Here is a 24,324-nt window from a genome sequence, read left to right as displayed (position 1 = left end):
TGAAGGCTATGCTAAGAGAAACAAAGGAAAATGTACAGGGAACCAATAGTGATGCAAGGGAAACTGGGACTCAAATCAATCGTGTGGACCAGAAGGAAGAAAGAAACATCCAACCAGAAAAGAATGAAGAGACAAGAATTCGGAAAAATGAGGAGAGGCTTGGGAACCTCCAGGACATCTTGAAATGTTCCAACATCTGAATTATAGGGGTGCCAGAAGGAGAAGAGGAAGAACAAAAAATTGAAAACTTATTTGAACAAATAATGAAGGAGAACTTCCCTCATCTGGCAAAGGAAATAGACTTCCAGGAAGTCCAGGAAGCTCAGAGAGTCCCAAAGAAGCTGGACCCAAGGAGGAACACACCAAGGCACATCATCATTACATTACCTAAGATTACACAGAAGGAGAGAATCTTAAAAGCAGCAAGAGAAAAGGACACAGTTACCTACAAAGGGGTTTCCATAAGACTGTCAGCTGATTTCTCAAAAGAGACCTTACAGGCAAGAAGGGACTGGCAAGAAGTATTCCAAGTCATGAAAGGCAAGGACCTACATCCAAGATTACTCTATCCAGCAAAGCTATCATGTAGAATGAAAGGGTAGATAAAGTGCTTCTCAGATAAGGTCAAGTTAAAGGAGTTCATCATCACCAAGCCATTATTTATGAAATGTTAAAGGGACTTATCTAAGAAAAAGAAGATAAAAAATAGGAACAGTAAAAATGACAGCAAACTCACAGTTATTAACGACCACACCTAAAACAAAAACAAGAGCAAACTAGGCAAACAACTAGAACAGGAACAGAACCATAGAGATGGAGATCACATGGAGGGTTGTCACTAGGGGAGTGGGAGGGGGAGAGGGGGGGAAAGGTACAGAGAATAAGTAGCATAGAAGATAGGTGGAAAATAGACAGGGGGAGGGTAAGAATAGTGTAGGAAATGTAGAAGCCAAAGAACTTATAAGTATGACCCATGGACATGAACTATAGGGGGGGAATGTGGGAGGGGGGGTGGGCAGGATGGAGTTGAGTGAAGGGGTGGAAATGGGACAACTATAATAGCATAATCAATAAATATATCAAAAAATTAAAAAAAAAGTAAACCTATTAGAATGTTTAATTTTCTCCAGCAAGGTTCACATGAGTTTCAGTTTCACTGGTGTTTTGTACATTTTGTCATATAAGATTATTTATAAATTTCCTAATTTGTAAGTGCTAATAATTAGCTTTAAATTGACATTTAATTTTATAAAAATAATTGAATGTTACTATATCATGAAAAAACTAAGAATGTGATTATTTCGAAGTTATTTTGTGGGAAAAGAAGTTTCAGTTTTCAGTCTCAAGTATATAAAATATACTCAATGAGAAATTATGTAAATAAAATGCAAATTTTTTAATAAATAAAATAAAAGATTTGGAAGTCAGCAGCTATTGGTGGTTAATTTATTGAAGTAGGGAACTAACTTATTGTTACTTTGAATCAAATCAAGTAACCAGATAATGCTTAATTTGAGAGGAAAATGAGAAAGGTGGAGGCAAGGAGGCTAGTGTTTGGGAAGGAAACCTCTAGATAAAGACCCAAGAGACTGTTTGCAGTCCTGATTGTCCACTAACTTTTTATGTGACAAGGGAAAAGTCATCTCATCTCAATTTCTTAATTTGTATAACAAATGAGTAGGTCAGGATAATCTTGAAGTCCCCTGCCACCTCTGAACTAAAGATTAAAAATCAATAGCCATAATATATAAAAGATTCATGAATCAATAAGAGAAAAAGATGAATATTTGATTAGAAAAATGGACACACGATACATACAATTCTTCAAAGAAAAAAATAAAAATAACAGTAAGTCTCCAAAAATATTTCTGGTACTCAGATTCAATAATATGACAAATTAAAAAAAAAAACTAACTATATAATAGGAACAATAACAATAAAAAAAATACAAAAGAGGCCTGGCTGGGTAGCTCAGTGGGTTAGAGCATTGTCCTGTACACCAAAAGGCTGCAGGTTCCATCCCCGGTCAGGGCACATATCTAGGTTGCGGGTTTGATCCCCAACCATAGGAGAGGCAGTGGATCAATGTATCTCTCTCACACTGATGTGTGTGTGTGTGTGTGTGTGTGTTTCTCTCCCCCTTCCTCTGTCTCCTTAAAAAAAGTAATACCTATATTCCTGGGTGAGGGTTTAAAAAATAAAAATAAATGCAAAAGAAAATAAGAAATATACATGAATGGAAATTTTACATGCTAAGAGGATGCATAAATGAGGATATGAGGATATGTTGGTAAAGACTAATTGTAAGGGTGGCCTAAATTTAGTTTACTCCCAATTAAAAAATGCATTGTAAAATACAACAAAGTGATTATGAAATTTGTACGGAAAAATAAGCATTCGACATTTGTTTTTCACCCATAAAATTTCTGTAAATGAGTTCATTCAACATAGAGGTCTTTTTGCTTAAAGTGGATGAACAGAGCTATAGCATGAATTAAGACTAGATTAGCTGAATTAAGACTGAGTTATTTCAGTAATAATCAATTGGATGTGGACTCTCCTCCAATTCCCTAGGTCATCACTGTTTTATTTTCTACAGAGATGACAACAACAGGACAATCCTATGTGGGTCCCCTTGATATTAAACCTTTTAGGATTTTACTTTTAGCGAAAGTGTTTTGTGTTTCCACTTGGTGTATATTTAACATACCTCAGTTGCATTTAAATTGATTGCTTAATTTTAATGGTTGAGTCACCAGGAAGGAAGTCTGTGACCAAATGGTTGAAAAAAAATAAGTTTCTAAACATATAAACGTGTTCTTCATTCTTAGTCTTCAAGGCCCAACAACATATAGATATAAAGTGAAAAATAAAATCCTCTTTCAGACTGAAGAAATATTGCTATCATACCAAAAAATGGAATTGTGAAGAGTAAGTGATGCCTACCAGTAAATGAATCATTGCCATTGATTCATTTATACAGTCCTCCTTTCTTGCCTCTCTACCTTCCCCTCACCTTTCTATAGGTGGAAGACAAGAATATAGAACTAGGTAACACTGATTATTAGAGAGCTCTAACACCAACATAGACAGATGGTGCACGAGTCAAAGAACTTCAGATGGTAACCATTGTTACCTTGGGAGGTAAGGGTAGGACTCTTGCTTGGCCAAAGGGAGACCTACCCCAAAACAAAGTCAAATGTATTGAACACCACAGCAGATGTTTTGGCTAGGAAAAATGGTCAGGGATGGGAAAAGAGTATGGCCTGGGGATATTTAATCTACTGTGTTGTATTTTTCTTGGCTTCCTGTGAACCCAAATGGTGATCGAGATTTTCCTCAGCATACAAACTCATGTGAAAACAGGAGATTTGCTGCTTTGTAAATGAGAAAAATGGGAAAATTTGACCTAGTTATCTGAAAATTCACACAGAACTTCTCCTTTGAAAGTCCTTTGTGAGTTTATGACAACCTGTATTCCAATCTAGGGAGCACGTATTAGGCTATTGATGCAATGTCCTTCTTCAGCATAACAAACTGGCATTTATTGAGAATGTTTTTCGACTAGAAAACATATACATCAAATCCTTCTAACAGGAGTCAGCATCGATTCTCTCCTTTACAGGTGAGGAACAGAGGTTTGAAGAAGTTAAGACACTTGTTCATGGTCATCCAGCCAAAAGTGATAGACCTGTAATTTTAATTGTGTTTATATGAAGACAAGCCATATTGCTGACCTGTGTAATGGGCTGTCCTATATTTTAAGGCCTAATAGAAGTGGTGGCTAAAAATTTAAAAAGCCCAGAGAAAAACAATGGCACTTCCTAATCTAGAAAAGATGCTTGATGTGTTGAATGTTAAGGCTGGAAGGGAATTTAAAAATTGAGTCAGGGAATGTTCTCATTTTTCAGATATTCCAGAAGTGACACAATTGAGAATGTAGAACCAGCTGAAGGCAGGTGCAGCCTGGATGAGACATCATCATAGGTCCTCTATTCAATTCAGTGCTCTGTTTACATCACCTGTGGTCCATCTCAACAGATACTTCTCAGAACATCTAAAGGCACCTGCCACACAGACCAAAGTCATCTGCTAAAACCTCTTGGCACTAACAGAATACCATTACTTATAGTTAAAGTCCAAAGACTCTGTGAAGTGGTAAGTTAGAATGCCACTCTCTGGATTCTCCATAAATGTTACCTTCTCTATTTTTCCTGAAACTGTACAGAATTTAAAAGACTATAAAAGAAGTGAAACTATGGTGAGCCATTACTAACAATGGCTGAAGGACTTGGCCATGGAGAATCTGAACACCTCCAGCTAAGCATGGAACACTGTTGTGAGCAAGAGCCTAGGCTCTAGCATGGTGGCCTATGGCAGTGGAAAGCTGTAAATCAAGGTCATCAGTGCAATGACCTTGATTTACGATAGTCTCCCAAACCATCCCTTGATATGCATCACAGTTTGGAATCCCAATTTTATTATTTTTTTAAATCTGTCATATTTGCCAGATTATGTACAAATTAAAACTAGAAATACAGAACCTGTCTTTATCCCAGACATCCCATGTTCCCTGCCAAGAGACAACCTATACAATTTCTATTTTCAGTTATCTGGGTAGTTACCTTCTTACCTTTAAATAACATGGAAGTAAACTGCTATTTTACTTATCTTTCTTAGATGAGGGTTATTCACTCTTGCAATGACCATGGAGATATATCATTTATTTCATCCTCTCTCTTCCAAGATTTTGATAACTAAAATAATTTTCTCTCTTTTCTATTGGTTAGCTTTGAATCTTTAACTAATGTACCTAAAGTGTACAAGTTCTCCAACTTTTCTGTTGCACTTTCCCTACTACCTGTACATGTACACCCCTTCTTGTAGGGTCCAGAATAACATTTATATTCTGTTCTGTAATCATAATAAACCAAAATAATTTATTCTAAATCTTAAAACTAAGAAATAGCATTTTGTAATAAAGGCTGTAATGAGATAACATATTGAATATATTATTCTGATTATGCTTTATTCCTCTTCCTATATAACACATTTCTTAGCAGCCAATGACTATTTAGCCACCAGAAAGTAGGAAAGCCAATGTACCCCAGGCAGGAGGGAGAATGTAGAGTAGGGTTTTCAACCTTTGCTACACATTGGAATCACCTTTGGAGCTTAAAAAGTACTGATGCCTGGTTGCCATCCTAAGAGCATCTAATATAATCAGTCTGGCATATAGCCTGGGAGTTGGGATTTTTGAACTCTCTCCAGGTAATTCTCATTTACAGTTAAAGTTGAGAGGAAGTACTGGTCATAAAGAAAAAGTAAATGGAAAATCTACCCCTTATGACATTCTCTTTCAAATATGAGATAAAGGCTGAATACCTAGAGAGAGGAAACATGTAGATAGGTTGAGGGAAAACCCAAAAACTGAGGAGAGACTTTTGTTCCACTTCTTATTTGGGGATTTAGAACAAATACCCTAAGATGGTCTCCCCTCCACCCTTTGGCATAAGCTGAGAAACGATGGTATCTCAGTGTGATTAGGTTTAGCTCCCCAGAGTCTCTTCATGCCTTGTCATAAGCAGAAGTCCCAACATGCCTTATGTAGCTGATGATGCTAAATGGTGAGTGTAACTTGGCAGTCACCATAGACAGGAGCAAGCAATCCTTAACAAAATCACCCCGTGAAGCTGAGCAGATTATATATGACATAATTGCAAGGGGTATCAGTGTCAGTTGTGTTCCCCTAGAGTTGTGAGATGTGGAGCCTTGATCCTGTAACTAAAAAGTGCAAGATGAACCACTAGGGGTGGGGAAAAAAAGTAGGAGTTGCAGTCACAATGAAGGGCCAATTGAGCTCAAGGGGTGGTGTCATTGTAGAATCCTGCATTGGACTAGAGAGAACATACCACAAATTTTCGTGTTAGATGGCAGCTGGGTGCTCAGTCATTAGGTAGCAAAGGGACATTGCTGGAGAAGCCAGAGGACAATGAAATGAGAAGAAACATGGAAGACTGAGAATATACTAAGAGATTAAATCTCCAAAGATAAATTGTCAGCTTGAATTTCTTTCTTTTAATTTTTTGTTACACAATCGATAGAATTATTGTATCTACATGAATTATCTCATTTAGGTATATATTACCATATCTATCATTTGCATTTTTTGACAAGTATAAATGGTGGGCCACCTTACAAAACTATGAATTTTGTTTTCAGCTGGGTCAAAAAGTGCACTACGGTCATGGAACTTTTCCACAGAGTCAGTGTTACGGCACCTAGAGTCACTGGATAGGGAATGTTCATGGCATCAAAGTCAAGCTGATTAAAGTGATACTGCATTTTAGTTTGCATCATACTAGAGCAAATGTTTTTGTACAGTATTTTTTTTTCTGGGTTGAATCCAGTATTTACTGGATTTCCTGTTTTCTTCTACCTTGTTTTGTTTCACTCTTTGTTAGTGTGCTTTGTCAAGTAATTTCCTGAGAAAGAGTATACTGGAGATGAAAATTTTGAGACTCTATATGTCTTAAAATATATTTATTTTAGCTATACATTTATTAGATGACAGTGTTCAAATCATTTTTTCCTAGAACTTTGAAATCTATGTTCTATTGACTTCTAATATTCAGAGTTGCCAATTAAAAGTATGGTTTTTATTGTTTCATTGCTAGTTTTCTAATCTGAAATTTTATGATGATGTCTCTCAGTGTGAGTCATTCATACAGTTGATACCTATGGAGCCTTTCAATCACATCTTTCACTCTGGGAACATTCCTTCAATTACTTTGAAAATTAGACTTCTACTTTTCTCTCATATTTTCTATTTCTTGGTATTTCAGCACATATATTAATTTTAATTTTAATTTTGGTAATTTTATTTTTCATTTTACACTCTATTTTCTAATTTTGCTACTTAAATTATATCCTTTTATTTTGAAGACATGTTTTTTTCATTTGAGAGATTACAAATTATTGATATTTCCTCTTGTCTTTTTTGTGTGTGTGATAGTTTTTAAAATTACTACCCTAAATTATCTATTTCTTTTACTTCCATTTTTTAGTCTTTCTCTTACTCTTTCTCATTCACGGTGCTAGATTTCTTATTATGTTTACCAGTTCAAGGTTGCCATTCACATGCAGGGTAATACTGGTTTCCTCTGATAGGGACATGGGTCTGTCTCCCTGCCCACCTCCCCTGAGGAAGGTTTCTGATGGGGTGGGGGATCCTTTCAAGGAATAGTGTGTGTTGATGGAGAGGTTTTACCTTAGGGTAAAATTACAAGGACACAAATGTCAGGCCCTCAAGTGCCAGAATGAGGGGTATTAATCTTGTGCAGTAGTATTCACAGAAATAACCCTAATTTTCCTAATTTTATTTGCTTGATTTCTTTAGGATTGAGCTCTCTGCTCCCTTAGGTTCCATGGTGGGGAGGTTGACTGCTTTGGCTATTCCAAAGAGAACTTCAGTTAACCCTCTATAAGCAGCCCCTCTTCTTAGCCTTGACCTTCATCTTGCCTACTGACTACATGTCCTAGTTTCTGAGCACAGTCTCAGGTTATGCTTACTGTCTCACCCAGTATAATTACTGGTAGTCTTACCTTTTTCTATCAAAAGTGTCCTAGTCAAAAAAACAAACTGTATGGCCACTCTACTGTTGAACACCAATCTTGAGTTTCTCGGGTTCTAAAATGAAAGCACTACTTCTCCTGCATGGTGGCCTCTTACAGTATATTCTAGAATCTGTTTCATCTTTAACATATTTCCATTTGCTTTCCAATGTTTACATATTTGTTGGAATCCATTGTCCTCCTGATTCCTTCACTGTTGGGGTTTACTACAAATCTGTGACTGTATACTATTATCCCAATGGTGTGTTTTGCAGGAATGGAAGTGAATGTGAATGTTCATTCTGAAATCTTGAACTAATAATATCATGTTTGGTTTTAAATAAAATTAAAAATGAGACTTTGAAGCCCCCAGCCTCTGTTCAATGTTGCAATATTTAGGACAATACTATTTTCCAAAATACAATACGTCATCACTGACCCAGTAAGCATACAATCTACCAATGGTCTGAGATTGCTAACATTTACTATCATCAGAAATAGGCAGAACACAGAAGCTAGCAAGCTCAGTTTAATGTTTATTGTAACATGTAACTTTCTTAGAACAACTTCAGGTTAAGTAAACAATAGCCCTAAACAACAGTCTTTGGAGCAGAGGAAGAATAATCAGGGTTAAATTTTAATATATTACTGTCCATGTGAGAACCATTAAAGACATTATTGTTCCTCTATTTAATTCAACTTGACAATATAGGGGAAAAACCATGATGCTAAAATTTAAGTTATATTAGAAATGTGAATGGGCATTAAAAAGCTCGTATACATGTAATTATTCAATTTAAAATGCATTAGCTATGATATGGCAGTGAAGTCTTTACACTCCCTTTAATTTCATATTCTCTGTGTATTGTTATCCTTTTGACACAACTAGGCATCTATGCCATATTCCAAAAGTACAAAGGTGATAAAACATGTAGGTGATACAAATTATCTGGCATATTTTTTGCTCCTAAAAGTATTTCCATAAGGTGCCACTATTTGTCTCTCACACTTTAAGCATGATCCCCAGTGATCTGAAAGATGCATGTGTTCTCCAGATCTTTGATGATTTAAAGTCACTTGGCTTCTAAGAACATGGGGTGCTAAGTTCATGTTCCAGAATGAAGTACCAAAATAGTTATAATAGATCCAGGAATTCTGATATTCTGGTCCCCCCAAAAGGGAGAGAACATTGGTATTAAAATACTTGCTACTCAGAAGAATGCAAGTAAAAATGCAACATAACTTATAGAGGCAGAGAATTGGGCTGGTGCCCAACAAATATTCTGCACTTTATATATGCTAACACCATTTCAGAGTGGTAGAACATGCAGAGGAGAAACTTAACTCATCAAAAATGAAAACTGCTTTGGGCAACCTGGGTCAGAGGAAAGAGACCACAGTCTCCTCACATTCTGTGTGCTGTGTGAGAAAAGACAGGTAAAAGACAGATGCAAATTGAGGTGCTGCTACAGAAATCCTCTGACCTTTGGTACTTCATGTCCATTGCAGGGTAAGCTGGGCATGCGGGGCTCCCACAGAGGAATCTCTGCAAATTCTCAGTTCCTTGACACACTTATATTCAGATGTGACTACAGTTAGGATTGACTTTAGGGCCCTCAATAAATTCATTCTTTTGAAAGAAATTTCACTTTTTTTGTGTCTAAATCTTGGTTCATAAATTTTATAATCAATTTAGGAAAAATCAAGCTTGTTATTGAGAATTAGCTGCACGCTTAAATTGTATGCTTAAAAAGTAGAGTATGAAAATTTTATTTTATTAGCTGCTTATCTGAGTTTCTAGGACTTTGTATAGCAGCCACAAATCAGCACCTTGCAGACTTCCAATCACAGCGAATGTTATTGCCTGAGGGCCATGGCTCCTGGGCTCTGGAAACCATCTGTCACTTGATTTGTTTTGAGGCCATGTTTCCCATAGGCAGCTCCCAGCCAATGACTGAGGGGAACTAAAGCAAGTCTGTTGTTGGCTGAAATTGCCTCAAGGATTCCTAGGTGCTATGTCAATACTTTCCTACACCATACACTTCCCGACCTCCCCACCTTGTCTCCTCCACTTGGGGGTCACACTTATAGTGTGGTCTGATGGCTCTCCCCGCCTTTACCAGCCCGATCTTCCTTTTCACTCATGCTGGCATTTCCCTTAAGAAATGCCTTTCATTTCCCCAATGAATTCCATCTTAACATCTTCTCCTAAAAAGACCTAGACTAACACTGTGTGCCTTAGAACAACTTGCGCCTCTCAGAACCACTTGAATCTGCTAGTGTTTCAACCTTTGCAATTCCAGACAATTAGGACTTTATATCTACCTGAGAGATATCAGGCAGAAACCAGGTTCATCCAAAGTATATGGTCAACTGGCTCATTCTAGAACAGTGGTTATTGTTTTTGCTTCACAAATTCTGACCGTATGCAGCTGTTACCACATCATCCTGCCAGTGAGCCCTAACATACCTTCAAAAAAAAAACATCACATCCTCAGTATTTGGTCTCACACCCCATTGTTCAACAGGGAGCAGACTGCCAGATCTGGATTAGGACAAATGTCTTCAGATTCCCAGTCCATAGCACCTCCAGTGACACCAAACATTTCTGTCTTACCAACATGGCCCCAGTCATGGGTTGACCCAAACCATCTTGTTTTCCTTTTAGGGCAAAATACTTAAAGTCCCAAAGGTACTGGGTCTCATGTATACAGGGAAACTTTCCCTTACAGCCTGTGAAATGTTTGAAATGCCTTCCTGACAATTGAAAAGGATTGTCTTGGTTTTGAAAAGGGAGAAGTGAATGCCATGTGGGGAGAAAGGACTTGGTTTTGATAAGACCACATAAAAGTATGTTGAGAGGGTACAGTTTCTGTCTCTGGTTTCCCAAGTCTGTGTTCCCTCATCAGGGTTGCTTTTTGTCCAGTTGCTGATTTTCCAGAATCCAAATCATGAGGAACCTGGATTCACAGGGCCCAAAATGTGAGTGCCAGGGGCTTCTGATCTATCCCCCTGAGGGATAGAAGGGGTGCTAAGTCTCCGCACAAGTTTCTCATACCCTAAACTTTTCAATTCTTCAAAACCCCAAGGACCATAACCTGGGAGGGGCATACATGTAAGATATGGGGATGAGCTGCCCATGAGGGCTTTCAGACTCCTCCTTGTAGCTGAAATCATGAACACATTCTAAAGAGGGTAAAGCCCGAAGAAGATTGATGTGATGAGGTTGCGAAATCCTAGTGCTATTTTTTCCCTAGTCTCTAAAGCTGCCCTTTTACAATATGGTTGGTACAAAATATAAATTCTGGAGGAAAAATAAGATAAAATAGTAAGAAGACAATGCACCATTCTTTTATACTCAGTCCCCTGGTCTTTGTGGCTGTGATGACTGGCATATGTTGAGATAAGAAGTCAGTGCCTGTGGGATTTTGTACCCGACACAAAATGTCACAAGATGCTGGTCCTGTGGGAGCCGTGCAGAGAAGGGCCTTTGAAGGTCAGCTCTCTGCCGTCAGGCTGTGTGGTGCTGCCTGGGTGACCCAGATGCATTGGGTCTTACATCACAAACTCATCTGGTTCTCTGTCTTGTCTTTTTCTAAGGTGAGATTTGCATAATCATTAATAATCTTAATAAGAATTAAAACACCAATGATAATATAACTTTTATAAAGCATTTAAAATCAATAAGTAGAGAGAAAAATTGGACTTCTGCCGTTGTTGTCTAAGATCGAACCCATCGGGAATAACCTAGAAGGATTAAGAAGAGTTACCGCTTGCTGTCTTTCTCAGAAATTCTTTAGTTACTGAATTATCAGAATCAAAATTTCTATTTTTCCTCAACCCAACACTTCTCTCTGGGAATATGGCTCCTTTGGGGATTTTGAGTTCTGTAAAGGATGGACAATGGAGGGTGCTGGATGTTGTTTCTGTTCCCTGCTTTATAATATGCTTTGATTCCAATAGCAACAGTTGGAAGAAGTTCTAGTAAATTAAAAACCTCAGAGCAAGGAACCGAAGAGAATGGAATTAATGATAAATCCTAAAACTTTAAATCTTCAGGCTTAGTGATGGGTGTTTCAATGCTCCTGTATGCCTGTTTTTCCAGGTTTCTATACAAATGTCAGCCATGATTATGACAGTCATGTTTTACATGCTGCAGCATACACTATTTGGTGCCTAAGTAAACATAATGCCAGTGGGAGCACATAGGTCCGTCTCTATTTATGTTTTATTCCTTAAAATTGCAAGGCTATTTTTTTTTTGCCAGATTTTAGAGTTCTATGTAGAGCCTTGTCATTTCTGCTTGGGGACAGAACCAGCTATGACACCCTCAGGACATAGCACATCTACCTAAAGCCAAGGGCTGCAGGGTGATTTTCTTGATCAGCTGCATCCTTTGGTGAGCTCTCTTATGATCAAAGACATTGGCAGCTAACTTAAAACTACTGGACTTCAAGCTGGGGCACATTTGAAGGATAAAGTAGAGATGTCTCTCAGGGTGCCCTTGTGGTCCCATATTGTGCTTATAAGAACTAGGGAGTAGATTAGCCAAGTCATTTTAGGGCAGAAGGTAACATTTGATTCAGTATTCTTATTTTTCTTAGGTTTATCACTGTTCATCACAAAAATGTGAGAATTTCCTTTGGTTTGGAGTATGGACTTCTGTTCAGAACAATGATGATACCAGTAATTAATACTGATGAAGAGTTTACTATGTGCTTGGCACTATTGCTAGAACTTTACATATATTAGCTCATACTATCCTTATCAATAATCCTCTGAGGTAGGTGCTATTGTTATCCCCATTTACAGATGGGGGAAACAAGTCCAGGCTCATTAGAGAAGAGCCCGGCTGGGTAGTCTGGCTGTGAATGAGGCTGCTCTTGGTATCACTGTGGGGATACTTCACCATCTCACCCAGGAAGATGTTCATACTCAGAGTTGCCAGGGTCTGATGCTATGTCTTTTCAAAATAAGTCTCTACCCTTTGATTTGACAAATGAAGGTCTGAATCATTTTATGCAATTCTACATTTATATTTTGAAAGAGATGTTGAAAAATGTAGCTTGCATAGAGGTATGCAGCCAAGAAGGTGAAGGCTTTGGAAACTATGTAATATGAGGGGTGTTTAAAATAAGTAAAGAATGAATTAAGTGATTAACCAGAGACACAGGAAGTGGCTCTGCAAACTGCCTTCGAATAACTCAAGGGGCTCTCTCCACATGGGCCGGGCACATTTGAGCTCTCTATTCAGGACAGAACTGGGATAAATGAGGAGAAGCTTCAGGAAAGTCGAATTCATTTTTGAACACTTAGAATCAACTGAAGACAGAACTGCTCTGAAAGGTAATGAGCTCCCCATCATGTCTTTCCTGTAGTGAGGGCTATAACATCTGCTGGGAAGAAATGGGCTTTTGTACATCAGGGCAGGAGGTTAAATTGGGTGAACTCCAGGATCAATTCCAACACCAAGATTATAGTGGGGTGATTTTACCATTTCAGAAAGGAACTAAGTTAAAGTTCAGCATATACCTCTTTGAAAACCATATTCTATTAGGCACAACCCCTTAGGGCAGCTTATCGGGGAAAAGGTAGGGTAGACAGAATACAGGGCCACAACTTAGACAAAAAATGTCAGGTCCTGCCTCCACCATGTATATATAGGACCCTGCCCAGGTGCATTACTCCTCACACCCTTGATTTCTATAACTTTAAAATGGAAGATGAGGGGTATCATCATTTTGGAAAGTTCTAAAATAGTGATAACTAGCTCCAAAAGTTTTCTGATTAATCATCAGTTATTTGGAAAATACAATAAAACGAAGTTATCCTGCCCACAGCGGTGTGGCTGATGGTGAAAGTGTTGTATAAAGCATCTCTATATGTCATTTCTGCACATTTTTTAGACATTGAGTTTGCCAACAGACCTTGTGCCTTTTTGTATCTTCTTATAAAGTGAAGGTTTTCTCAGCTATTTCTTTTCCTTCTCTCTTTGTCTTATTCATTTGGCACCAATACAACTAGTCTGTGATCAAGAACTGTCCCCTTGGCTGGGATATTCTAGTTTCTTAGGGCCTATTGCATTCCAAACGATAATTGCGCAGCTTTGCTGGAATTGGTTGCTCATTCTTCTAACATTTATAGAAAGCATCTATAGAACACCACCTTTTTATTTGTCCTACCTACAGAAAACTTTTACTCTGCTTACATCTTTTTGTAAGTCAATTTGTACTTCAAACATTGTGTTGTATTTTGGAGACAACAAGTTAATTCATAAGTGTTTGGGGCCTGCTTTTCAAGCCTACTCCATGGCATAACACTGCTCACAACACACTTCCCATGTTTTAAAAGGAATTTTCCTCTAAATCATGTTGAAATGCCCTCTGAAAGTGTGGCATGTATATAAATTCTTCATTATAGACACATATCCATAACTCTTATAAAAACTGATTAGTTCACTTGAGATAAAAAAGAAAGTCATTCTAATCAGTTGTTGCCATTGGTCCCTTTTATCTGAACAAGATGGTAGTGGGTTTACAAAGAATCGTTCCCCTTACACCCAAATCTTGGCAATGAGAAACTGACAACAGATTTTATCATCCTACTACCCAACGCCTGAGGCTTGGACCCTCCCATTTGAGTATAGGGGGAAAATACACACCTTGTCATCCAAGGAGGGACCCAGGCCCATATCCTAACATTCCCATCCCCCCCAACACACACACAATCTGTTCTTCACATACTCAAAAGCTCCTTCACTCAATTTCAATAAAAACAGAATTCAGTTTTGTCTCAGAATTTTGCTTTCTCCCCAGTATGGAGTAAAGGGCTTAGGCTGTTTTATCAAGTGCTGCAATACACGTGGCTACTCAGAAATAAAGGGTTTCCTCTCCACTCAAAGGCAGGGTGCACATCTGTATTGCAGTTAATTAATTTAGTCTTCATATCAAATGCTTGGAACTACAAAGAAGCCTTACCAGCTAGTTCCCAACAACCAAAGGATAAAACACTTAATGAAAAGGCTAAGAGATTTAGCAAACACACTGTTTGCCATTTGGGAGTCACTTAGGGCTACTCAAAAAGCACTCCTTGATTGAAACCAATTAAAAGGAGCCAAACACCTACTTCACTGAAGAAAGCTTAAATATTCCACCTACCTAATAATGGTCCCAATAGAGCTCCAAAGCCCTGGAGACCTCATGAATATTCTAAGAATTTAAAATACCAAAAGAAGGAGGGATGGGGAGGAGGAGAGAATTCTTTGCTTCTAAAATAATAGTGGCTGTCCTGTGGTTTTGCATAGCCTTCCAGGACTTGCTTTTCAAGCTCTTTATTGAATTTGCTCAGGTCTTTAACTGATCTCCGGAGGACTCAGAAGTCTTAAGCTAATTACATTTGGCTCAGATATGCTTGATGAGATGGGAAAAATACAAAGTTTTGATAGGGTGAAAAATCTCTAACCATCTGCTGGTGGTGTTACTAAAAAAAAAAAAACAATAGGGGATAAGGAAGAGGGCAGCCAGCCAGAGTGAAAAGGTACTGGATTTCTTTAATTACTGGGTCAATGAGACTATTACTGCTTAGAATGTTGGGAAAGGCCAACCAAACAAGTTTAGTGGACTAAGCAACAATGGTGCTTAGCAAATAAGCAAAACCAAATGTTGACACTAGAAAAGGGATGCCCTTTTTAAGGAAGAAAAAGGAATTAGGTCAGCTTGGCTTGGAAAGGCATTTCTAATTAGAAATCACAGGTAGCTTATGGAAAGGAGAAAGGGAGATGTGCTCCTAAATTGGAATTAGGTTTCAGAACAGCCTCTGCTCTTCTCTTTTAGGTTATCTGCGTTCCGCAAAGGCAGTTTCAGATGGAGCCCTGGTGACGTGTGTTCTCTCTGATGCGTCAGCCAGACAGTTGCTTCTGTTTTACTTGGCAACCCAGGCGAACTGCCTGCCTTTAGCTTTCAAATCAATGCCCCAGGTGCTAATTCAGTATGGCAAACAGCTTATGTGCATTGCTCTGAGTGCCCTGTTCAGTTTCTCCTTTTATTTTTTTGTAAATAATGAATCCCCTCCAATTCAGCTGAGAAAATGTTAGAATTTAGAAGACAAATGGACTTAAATCAGACAGGGATGGCTAAATCAAAGTTTGTTTTTTACTTCACGTAGGGTAACTCTTGAAGTTGAGCACAGTGGTGCCCCCAATCCTATTTTTGTTCTTTTTTTCAGCCTTTGCAGAGGAACTGCCATTTTCTTTCACACTGCTCCTTCTTGCTTCTGTGTCTGAAGATGGGTAAAACTGCTGAGATAACAGTGAAGAAATATTTTTTCCCTTTGTTATTCACTTTTCATCAAAACCAGAGAAACATGACTTCAGTAGTGAACACATTTTTCAGATATAAAACTCAAACGCTGTGTGTTTTCAGATAAACAGGTCAGGATGTGCCTGGAGTACCCTGGGTTTCCTTTCCAATGGACAAACACTAACCTCTTCTGCACAGTCTCGTTGTTTCCTCTTCCACACGGTCCCAGACCTGCCACCCTGGGAGGGATGAACTGTGTCATTGACCACAAGGAGATCACATGGGGGAAGAAAGGCTTACGAACAGCTGATCTCAGACATACTGGGATTTGAGCTGGGAAGAGGTACCCACCTTTACCACATTACCCTATGCTCTCTGTCCCAGCTGCAGGTCCTGGGAATCTATGATGATGCTAAAGACCTACCATAATGCCTGATGTGAGTCATATGAGTGGATAAAAAACAAGGTCTTGGCTAGTGGTTCTTAAAGTGTGGTCCCTGGACCAGCAGCATCAGCATCACTTGCTGACTTGTGAAAAATGCAAACTCTTGCCTGCCCATCATCCCCACATCTACTGAATCAGGAACTTGAGATATAGGGCCAGCAATTTATCCTTTAACAAGGTATCCAGGTGATTTGGGTCTACTGAGAAGGGAGTATGTACTATGTTGTCTATCTATCTAATCTAATCTATCATCTATCACATCCATCCATCTAAATACATGATATCTTTGCTGTGTTTAAACACCTACTCTCCACCAAAATAAGATGGAGGAAAAGGTCTAAGAGATTTTTCAAATAGGATGGTCTGAATTTGGATGCCAAATACTAGAGTAGTGGTGCCATTCAAAATGTGGTCCACAGACCAGCAGCTTCATCATCACCTAGAAACTTGATACAAGTACAGATTCCCAGGCCCACCAGGACCTAATGTATCATAATCCCCAGGGGTAGGGTCCAAAAATCTGTGTTTTAACAAACACTCTAATTTTTATACATACCTAAGTGCTAGACTAATATATTCACAGTATTTGTGGTCAGTTTGGCCTTAAACTACTAGAAAATCTTTAGGGTCAAGAGGTTCTCTATTCCCATTTCATGGTGTCATTCAGGGAGAGCTAAATTGGAAAGAATTTAGACATGAATTTTATATCTCCTTTCTTTCCAAAAAGTATTGTTTGAATATTTACTTAATTATTTTACCCAGACCAGAAAATAGAAACCAGCTCTTTCTCTTCCTTCCATCTTTTTTCCTTCTTTTCTCCTTTCTTCCTCCCTTTTTCACTGTTTTTTCTCTTTCCCTCCTCCCTTTCTTTATTTCCCTAATGCCTTTACTGTAACTCCTTCACCCCCGCACCCCCGAATCTCCTAGAGATGCATAACTATTCTATTGGCTGTGGCCACAGTAATTAGATTAACCTGAATTAAATTTCAGTTGTGCAATCAACAGAGACTGACATTAAAAAGGGATGGGTCATGATAATAAAAATGCTGCCTAATTTAGCATGGATTATAGAAAGAGGAATAACTGTATGGCAATTCCTAACTAGAACATGGAAAGATATTGAAAGCCTCTGCTTTCTCTGGGGATCTATTAGGACAAGCCTACATTTTTAACATGGTTTGAAGGAACTCTGTTGTGAAGAAACATATTAGTTTCCTATTGCTGTCATAAAAAATTACCGTAGACTTAGTGTTTTAACATAACACAAATTTATTATCTTATAGTTCTGGAGGCCAGAAGTCTGAAATGGGTTTTATGGGGCTAAAATCAAGATGTAGGCAGAGTTACTTTCCTTCTGGAGGATCTGGGGAAGAATCCATTTTCTTACATATTCTAGTTTTTAGAGGCTGCCTGCATTTCTTGTCACATGACCTCCTTTATCTATCTTCAAAGGTAGCAACAGAGCATCTTGAAATCTCAAGCAGTGTCCTCTCTCTCTCTCTCTCACACACACACACACAAACTATATCTATATTTATCTTGTCTATTTAGTTATATTTAATTATTAGATGTTATGCAAGTTTTATTTATTATATAACCTATCACACAAGGTTGTCTATAATATTTTAATGGAAAAATAAGAGTAGAGTAACATAGTATAAAATGAGTATTCATTTTGAAAAATATCCCTTACATTAAAATTATATGTCCCTATCTTAATATGTTATGAGCCACATATCTCTTGATCCTGCATGTTATTATTTCATGAGCTGAGCTCAAAGTATATGAACAAAAGAAGGACAGGTGAAATAATTTTTGTGTATATTTGAGGAATAAACTACTTGTGATAAATGGAAAAGAAATATTCTTTGAAAATGCCTCTAAAAAGAAATATCCAGGTTTTGTTTCTGTCATTTCTATTTCTCTGCATTTTTTCCTACTACTTTCAATTAAAATTCAAGGCTAATAAACTATAAAATTCCTGAAAAATAAAGAGATGTCTATGTCAAAAATGTGGGCTCTAAAAATGAGATGATATTTATTGGTTGGAAACAGGACTGACTCATCACAACAACATTTCCTTTAAAAATTAACAATGAAATAAAGATATTGCATAGAATTGAACCAAACCTCTTGCTATGGTTAAAATGTTTACTTCCTTAAAAAAATCATTGTAGCAGATGTTATAAAATACATGTAGTAAAACATTCAAGCAGCAAGCTCCCTAATTGTTTCCATCTTGATTACAAAAACACATTGAAAGGTAAAGCCTCACAGTGAAATAAATGAAAAAAATAATTAACATTCCAAGCACTCCTTATACCACCTGCTCTTTACATACTGCATTGAAATGAAGGCACCTGATATATAGAGTAATGAAAAGAAATTGGGCTTCCTTCTAAAACAAAGAGAAAAGTAGCATTTCAATTTGCAAGCAGATGCTCTAATCAATTTCTGAGTTTGAGGTTCTATGTTAAAATAATTGTTGAGAAGAATTGGGTCTTTACAACAAAATGTGTAAGTGAACACATATACACGTCTATATTATTACAATCCCCATTAACCCCACTCACATTGTGGGTAGACCTCCTTTGTCACCTCATGGTCTTTCTGTAAAAACGGTTTTGATTAGGATGTTTAGCTCACAGTCCTAATGCAAATCTCCCTTGCAGTGTACCCCGAGAAAGTAAAGATCAATTGGTTTACTAATAAATAAATGGAACCTCTTTTAGGCACAGTGGCCAAAGGAATTGTGTTCAAAGGAAACAAATTTGTATTCTAGGGAGACAGATTACTTCGCACCATCCATTGGCTGAAATTCTCGGAGCCAAGCCACCCTGCTTTGGGTCCTCTCTAATGGGGGTTAAAATCAGGGGGCACATTTTTCACAGTCCACCAGTTTGAGGAGGAGTGGACAGAGGAAACGCTGTGTGTGCAGAAGGGCAAGGCATTGTGGGATAATCCTGTTTTCCCAGTACCAGTGAACCATACATGTATTATGTCTGTGTGTATTGATAAAGTCTTGTAATTGAGGAGTTCTGCATGGGAAGGAGGGGTTTCATATTTAGGGTAATTTGGACTACATTGACATAGATGCTATATACTGGAAGTTAGCAAACTTTTTTTTTTTTTCTGTTAAGGGCCAGATAGCAAACATTTTAGGTTTTGTGTGTTTTAACAAAATTTTATTTGTGGACCCTGAAATTTGTAATTTCCATGTCTCACAAATTGTTACTCTTTCCCCCCAACCCCCAACCATTTGAAAATGTGAAAACCATTCTTAGCTCACAAGCCATATGAAAAGAGGCAGCGGGTCAGGTTTGGCCTATGGGTCATAGTTTGCTCACTCCTGCTAATCCTGCTTACCCCAGCTATTCTTCAAAAATGGCTTCATTTCATTTTTTTCATAACTTCAAGATATGTGAGGATAAGTACATCCCTCACTGAAGAGGAACCTGAGGCTCCAAGAGGCTTAAGAAGCTTACTCATGGTAATAGCTAGGCAGTGTCAAAGCCAGAACTAAAAGTCAGATCTTCTGAGTCTTAACCCTATCACACACACACACACACACACACACACACACACACACACACACACACACTGTATAAAATTCATATGGAATAGTGAAAAAAAGCATAGAGAAAATGAATTGTATGTGTGTGTGCCTGTGTTCCTTGGTATCCGCCAGGCATTGGTTCCAGGATTCCTCTTCCACCCACCCTTCCCAGGATAACAACATTTTCAGTTGCTTAAGTCTGTTACAGCCCTCAGTATCTGTACTGTAAGCCCGATGACATTGTAACCTATACTTGTTGCTGGCTTGCCCTTCACTTATGCCTGTGTATATCATCTACTTTTGTTCCCAAGAAGACTTTAAACCATAATATACCTTTGGTTGCCACCAATTTTGGTCAACTTTAGTAAGTAGATAAAGGATTAATATTCCATATTATATTTATTAACTGATACAAGAAAAATAATAGGGATGTATGTTTTCTACATAACACTTAGAAGTCTAATATATTCATAATAAAATAAAATTATGTGATATAATAATAACAATGTTAATATAGTTATTAAGACTTTGTGTCAAATATTTCTAAATTTAACAACAAATAAAAATCTACAGGAAAATGTTTTAATGCTGGCTTTGTATTTTATGCTAAAATATTAGATCCTTTTTAGAGGAGATCTCCTGTAATGTTACTTCCCTATTTGGTTATTAACCTAAGTGATGTTATTTGACTGGATTTCATATGTGCTGCAGCTCCTGCTGAGAAAGCATAAAACTAGGCTCATTTAGAAGGAGGCAATGCGGCAATATGAGAAAAGCTGCCATATGTGAAACCTCACTTTATGCCTATTGAAATTTTTGTATTTCAGGTCTCCTAGGGACATGTCCATTGTGCTATTGTGTAATTTTATCAGCATGAAGTTCTGCTGAATATTTTCTCTTCTTTTCAAAACCCATATTTTGGTAGAGCTAACTTCCAAACTTAATGTTGTGACATCTGTGCCATACACCTGGGAGACACAGAAGATGTATCCTGAAGATTATCTACATTTTCTAATCTTACAGAATGCTACAAAATGAGAGGAAAAGATTATACATTTTTTTTCTGGACAGGACTTCTTTGAAAGAAACGCCTTTATGTCTCCTTAGAAAGATTCTCAAAATAAAAGAGAATCACTATTTCTAAAGCTAAAAACAACGTTCCTACAAATGTCATAGAATACTGATTTGTTTTTGCTCACAGATAAGAATAAGTTTTAATACATATGTTCAACTTTCCATTAAGAGATACTGTGAATATACACAAAACCTGGAGCTATTTTCCCAAAATATTTTTAAACAAGGCTCTTTAATACCTATATAAAACAAAAGAAAATTCTACTATTTGAACTTATTTACTACTTTTATTCTGTAAATCTACCAAGACATCAATGGCTTCTTTTTTGTGAATCATTATGTTACACACCTGAAACTAATATAATGTTATATGTCAATTACATTTCAATGAAAAATAAAAAGTATTGTTCACTCAGATTTCTCAAACAGAAGATTGAGATCATGACAAAGAAAAAGGACTTTGTGAATAGGACAGGTGCCTCCCCCATCATCTTTCATTAGTTATTCTACCTTTATAGAATGAAATATGTGTTTTTGGAACACCCTGCAGGTAATGATGTAAAAATGAAATGTGCAGAACAATTTTTGTTGAAAGATAATGTAGCATATGTGAAGTTTATATGGATTTAAATAGTTAGGAAGGACAATAAATGAGAAACTCTACCTATGGATTCTCTTGACTTTGTCATCGATTTATCAAATTATGATAAACATTAAATGCTTATGGAGTACTTTCTGTGTTCCAGGTATTGGTATAATTACTTTTCAAATTTCACCACAACTGTATGTATGGGACTTTTGTCATCAAAGTCTTACAGATAAGGAATCTGAGGCATTGAAAAACTAAATAACTTGCCCGAGGACACCCAGTTTGTTAATTAGGAGCAGAGCTAGAGCAGAGCAAACTAAATCTACATTGCCCTATTTTCCTTTGGTTACTTTTCTTATGTGTAACTGGATAGCTTTTAACTCTTGCTTTGAAGCAAGTAAAATGGTAAAGGCGATGCATTTTAAGTGATTTCAAAGTTAGAAATATTCAAGGCAGGGCCAAGTTAAGTATCTGCGGCAAAGAAGGAAAGGGACAATGTGGTTAATTCAAGCCCGCAGGCATTATTACTCTCCTACAGATAAAAGTCAAATCTTAAAAAAAATTCAACTTCAAAGTTTTGACAAGCAAGTAGCAGAAGTTGACCTAATTTCTTTCTCACATGCTATTTCACCATTTGCAGAAGAGGGTTGGTATTCTCACAAGGGAGAGGTAAAAAGTGGGTAGTTAACTTGTCAGTAATTGCAGGAGTACTCAGTGCTAGAGAAGCTAGTGCAAGAAAGGAGACATGTCCAAGTGTATAGAACACAAGTTACTTTCCTCTGTAGGTCAAATTAATAAGGAGAAAATGTATATCCACTTGATGTTTCTCATTTGCATGTCTCAAAGTACAGTATACAAAGTAAATAATTTCTGCTACATAGAAATTAAATAGGCAGGCACCACTGGGTATTTTATATTTTACAAGTACAATCCAAAGGAGCAATGCCATGTAACTATCTAAAGTAAGGGTTGTATCAAATGTCTAGTAAGACATTAACTACTCCAAGCGTACCTTTTACTTAACTTGCCAGGGGCATGGTGTTGTGAGCCTGAACTAAGATTAGCAATACAGAAAGGTTATTAGAGGCATGGACGTGGACGAATATTGTGCTCTAAATATAGTGAAAATAAAGAGATGTGAAAATCACTAACATGGTTTCCTAATTAAACTGTATCAATGCCTCTGTCAAGAAGACTTTGTTATGGAAGCTGTAGCTACTACTGACCTGATTGTACAATTGAGATCATGTCTGCATTTTACGTTAATTTGGAAACAAACTGATCACTGTGTTCTATAAACAAGGCCTGTCAAGTTATTACTTTGCAACTGCTTTGCAAACACATATTATTTAAGAGCCGTATGATTTATGACATAGTATACCAGAGAAATGATTTCACTTCATATTTCATGTTTTAGTTTCTTTTAAGAGATTTTTTACAGATAAAAATAAAATTCTTCAAGTTTTTCAATAAATACTGAATTTCTGTAACTATGTGTTTTTATTCATTTTTTCACATTTTTGTTGTTATTCAAGTATAGTTGTCTCTATTTTCTCCCCATCACTGTCCCCAACCACAGCCATCCCCACTTCCCACCCTTGATCCTACCCTCCTTTGGCTTTGTCCATGTGTCCTTTATAGTTGTTCCTGACAACGTTTCCCCCTTTCCCCCCATTATATCCTCCCACCTCCCCTCTGGTTACGGTCAATTTGTTCTTAATTTCAATGTCTCTGGTTATATTTTGCTTGCTTGTTTGTTTTGTTGATTTGATTCTACTTAAAGGTGAGATCATATGGTATTTGTCTTTCACCTGGCTTATTTCACTTAGCATAATGCTCTCCAGTTCCATCCATGCTGTCACCAAGGGTAGGAGCTCCTTCTTTCTCTCTGCTGTGTAGTATTCCATCATGTAAATGTACCATAGTTTTTTGATCCATTCATTTACTGATGGGCACTTAGGTTTCTTTCAGCACTTGGCTATTGTAAATTATGCTGCTATGAACATTGGGGTGTATAGATTCTTTTGAATTGGTGTTTCAGGATTCTTAGTGTATAATCCCAGTAATAGAATTGCCAGTCAAAAGGCAGTTCCATTTTTAGTTTTCTGAGGAAATTCCACAATGTTTTCTGCAGTAGCTCCACCAGTCTGCATTCCCACCAACAGTGCACTAGGATTCCCTTTTCTCCACATCCTCTTCAGCACTTGTTGTTTGTTAATTTGTTTATGATGGCATTCTCACTGGTGTGAAGTGGTATTTCATTGTGGTTTTAATTTGCATCTCTCTGATGGCTAGTGATGTGAGCATACTTTCATATATCTGTTGGCCCTCTGCATGTCCTTCTTAGAGAAGTGTCTGTTCAGGTCCTTTGCCTGAATATGCCTGATCTCATTTGATAATGTTTTTTTAAATTAGATTTTTAAAAAAGATTTCTATGTTTACTCCAATGTATTGACTTCTTGTCCCAAATACTGCTTTAAATTTTACAAAGTGTTCATTTCTCCTATGTCTTCAAAAATCATTATAATACTCAGTTATTTTTAACAGTACTAAATATTATGGTATCCTAATGTTACTGGAAAAATCTTACAGTTTAGGAGGTTCATATAATATGCATATTTTATAGAAATTGCTTCTTTAATTACTATCATATGAAGGATGACAGCAGGAAATCAATACCAAAAGGTCAATGTATTTGTTTTGTAGCCATCTCAAATTGTCTAAGACTCATACATCTAGTCCATAATTT

General features: G+C 37.3%; 1 protein-coding gene across 1 annotated transcript in view; it reads right to left on the bottom strand.

Moving 5' to 3' along the window:
- Positions 1 to 24,324, bottom strand: part of MACROD2 (mono-ADP ribosylhydrolase 2) — a 2,068,729-nt gene that overhangs the window by 45,703 nt on the left and 1,998,702 nt on the right. The gene's annotated exons all lie outside the window — the stretch shown is intronic.

Source organism: Desmodus rotundus, chromosome 6 (genome assembly GCF_022682495.2).
Source record: "Desmodus rotundus isolate HL8 chromosome 6, HLdesRot8A.1, whole genome shotgun sequence".
Lineage (NCBI taxonomy): Eukaryota > Metazoa > Chordata > Mammalia > Chiroptera > Phyllostomidae > Desmodus > Desmodus rotundus.
The sequence above is the reverse complement of the archived record's forward strand: the minus strand, read 5'-3'. Positions and strand labels throughout refer to the sequence as shown.